We start from the raw sequence: 3614 nt of genomic DNA, 5'->3' as shown, positions 1-3614 counted from the left end.
CGAGGAGACGCTCAGGTGTTTCTGAGCATTTCCTGCAGGTTCCTGTCCAGTGAGCTGAGGATTAGCCCCTCAGATTTCTGTATTCAATACCTACCTGGGCTGGTGGAGCCTGGGATGCCCCATCCTGCCCTGGCCTTGAGCCTCTTCTGGTTCCTGTGTCTCCTGTCTTTGTTGCCTTCTTCTTCTTCTTCTTCTTCTTCTTCTTCTTCTTCTTCTTCTTCTTCTTCTTCTTCTTCTTCTTCTTCTTCTTCTCCTCCTCCTCCTCCTCCTCCTCCTCCTCCTCCTCCTCCTCCTCCTCCTCCTCCTTCTTCCTCCTCCTCCTCTTCTTCCTCTTCCTCCTCCTCCTCCTCCTCCTCTGCACACAACCACTTAACAAACTGCAATGGACTGCAACCAACAAGCCCCTCTCAGGATTCTAGCATTTATATATCCTCTGAGAAGTCCCCAGAATTCCAAGCGTCACACAATTTCAGAAACTACCTGCAGCTGTCAAAACCATGGCTCTGCTAGAGCACAGGGCAAATTGCAGTCAGCTGCTGCAGAGCAACCCCATATCCCCACACCTGGGATTAAAACAAAAACATATTATTATACTATTTCTGTGATTTTTTTTCTAAAGAAACGAAAATTCTAAAAATTCTCATTACATATACCTCACAGTCCAGAAGGCTAGATGTCATGACTAAGGTTGGCAGTCCTGACTCTCCCCACTGCCATGAGGGACACTGATTAGATCCATATCCTGGTTTCTAAGGATTTGCCAGGAGCCACTAGCATTCCTGGCCCTGACTATGCCTCTCTCTAACGTTTATTCCATTATTATATGGTCTTGAAGTCATAGGCACCATATGAATTTCTGTCTCTGTGTTCAAATTCCTCCCTTCAAATTTTTATTTTATGTGTGTGTGTGTGTGTGGTATGTGTGTACACATGCATGAATTCAATCAAACTCCGGTAGTAAGGAGTAGCAGCAAGTGTCTTTACATGCTGAGCCATCTTGCCAGCCCTGAAATTTCCCTCTATCATAAGCCTAATGTTATCAAGGCCTATCTTAATGTCCTCTTGTAAACTTCATTGCCTCTGGCTTCTCTAAAGGGGCTCTTGGCAGATAGCATCTTGTGGCATGGTTCATGCAAGAGAGAAAGGTGGCATGGCAAGACAGAATGAAACAGAGGGGGAGGGGCCTGGCTTACTCTTATATGACAACCTGCTTTTCATAAAAGTAATCCTTCTGACTCTTACTCTTACTCTTACTCTTCTCTCTTGCCCTTTTGCCCCCCCTCTCTCGGCACCCTCCTCTTTCTCCCCATCATGTCCTGTTCTCCCTTACCCTCCTCCCATATCCACCTAATAAACCTTTTGCATAGAAAAAAAAGTAATCCTTCCTTCCTTTTTCCTTCCTTTCTTTTTTTCTTCCTTTCTTACTTATTTACTTATTTTTAAGACAGGTCAGTGCCCAGGCTGCCTTCAAACATGCTATGTAGTTTAAGATACCTTAAACTTCTGAACCTTTTATTTCTACCTTTTAAGTGCTAAGATTACAAGCCTGCAACACCACACCTGGGTTTTGCACTGCAGGACATCAAACCCATGGCTTTGTACAGGCCATACTCCCAACTGAGCCACATCGTCAGCCCCTAATCCACTTCAGCTAGACCTAGCCCCCTCCATAAAATAACTATTAATCCACCCATGAAGATAAAGGCCCCATCCACTGGATTTCACCTCTTCAAGGACCTATCACCTCAGCACCACCACACTGGTGACCAGGGCATGAACCTTGGGGACAAAGTGTAATAGCTAAGCAATGTCTCTCTCTCCCCATTCCAAATTCAAACCTGAAGTTAACGTGCTGCTCTTCTGTATCTATAATAAGACTAGATGGCTACAAAGTGCATTTCAAGCCCAGCTGCACAGAAGGTTCTCCATGGCAGGATATAGCTTCCTACAGGGGATTCTTGAAGACGCAAAAAGTCCATTCCCCAGCATGAGAACTGACCGACAGCAGTGTCCTCATTAAGAGGTGACCCCAAAGACAGAGCTCCAAGAAACCAATAGAGAATTGAGCGGCAGAGAAACCAACAGCAGTTCCTTCAGTGAGGACTCGCAGTGTTCTGAAAATGAAATCCTGAGAAGGCAAGGGTTTATTACCTTCTCCAATTTCACACCCCACGATGACCTCTTCCAATACAGCATCACACTTGTCCTTCCCAGCAATTCACCCTGTAAAATATCTTTAGATACATTTCAGACAGGGAAACTGAGGTTTGTGGATAGTGAGTGGATCATATTTTCAAAGCCAATAAATTTAGGAAGGAAGCCAGAACCCAGTCCTTTCTCAGGTTGTCTGACTCCAAGCTGTGATCCAGAAGGGGACCATTTCCACTTCTTTAATGAATGATTCATGATGTTCAGGGGTGTATTGGTAGGGTCAGATGCTCCATCCTGCCAGGGCTAGACGGATTACCTTCCAAAAGTGTGCTACCGGGAGCCTCTTTAAACCCACAGATGGAAAGGAAGTATATCTAAAGAGTTTCATAAAATTTGTGCCGGAGCCCAGGATCACATCAGCGATAGAGAGGAGCCAAGAGACCTTGTGGTGACTGTCATGCTGCCAGCTGAGTCTTCATTTCAACTCCTTTGAAAACGAATTGTGGGCATATGCCGCTGTCCTGGCCCCCGTATCAGGGTGATGTCCCAGAACCCTGCATCCCAGCATCACAGACTTGAGAAGTTGCTGTCACCATTTCCAAAATTACAGTTGGAGAAAAAAAATGTATTTATCTGATTGATACATACTTCAAACAGATGAATCAGTTGTGTTTGTTGTTTGTTTGTTTGTTTGTTTGTTTATTTTTCTTTCAGTTACAGACTAGTTTGAGGACAGGAAAGAGGCCGTCAGGCAGACTGTGAATTAGTTGCCCTCTCCTTTGTATGGCCATGGGCCTTAATGAGGAGGCGAAGAAGCCTGCAGTCTCTAGTGACAAATAGTCACACTATAAATGCCATTCTTAAACCTTCTCCAGCGCAAAACAAATGGTGGTCTCAAACTACTTCCCATTGAGATAAATACAGAAGCCTTTCTAAAGTTAATAAATTCTCCCCAAAACAGCTAATAAGGTCATTCTGCAGGTAAAATAACAGAGATGAATGTCAACACCTCAGGCTCTCCTCTTTGCAAACAAAGGGGCTACCTGTGTGACTTGGGCTCAGCAGTGAGACAGTGGAAATGCTGAGCTGAGCGAGCTACAGTGAACTAAAGGCTGAGAGTAAAAAGAGTCATAAGATACAGCTGTGTTTACTTGTATGTGAAGGGGAAGTATTTAGAGAGTTAAATAAAGTCAAGAAAAGGACTAAGAGATAAGCAGTAGTAATCTTTATTGGGAATTGTTGACTTTTTAGCTGTTTTAAAGTATTTAGTGTCTGGCAGGCAGGCTGGCTGGCTGTTTTCTTGAGATAGAATTTCTCCGTGTAGTCCTGCCCATCCTAGAACTCGCACTGTAGAGCGGTCTGGCCTCAAACTCAGAGAGCCTATGTCTCCCGGGAGCTGGGATTAAAGGCGTACACCATCACCACCTGGGCTGTTCTACTGTGCTGTCCGGGGGGGGGGGGGG

The sequence above is a fragment of the Meriones unguiculatus genome, chromosome 19 (assembly GCF_030254825.1).
Source record: "Meriones unguiculatus strain TT.TT164.6M chromosome 19, Bangor_MerUng_6.1, whole genome shotgun sequence".
NCBI lineage: Eukaryota > Metazoa > Chordata > Mammalia > Rodentia > Muridae > Meriones > Meriones unguiculatus.
This window is presented reverse-complemented; position numbering follows the sequence as displayed.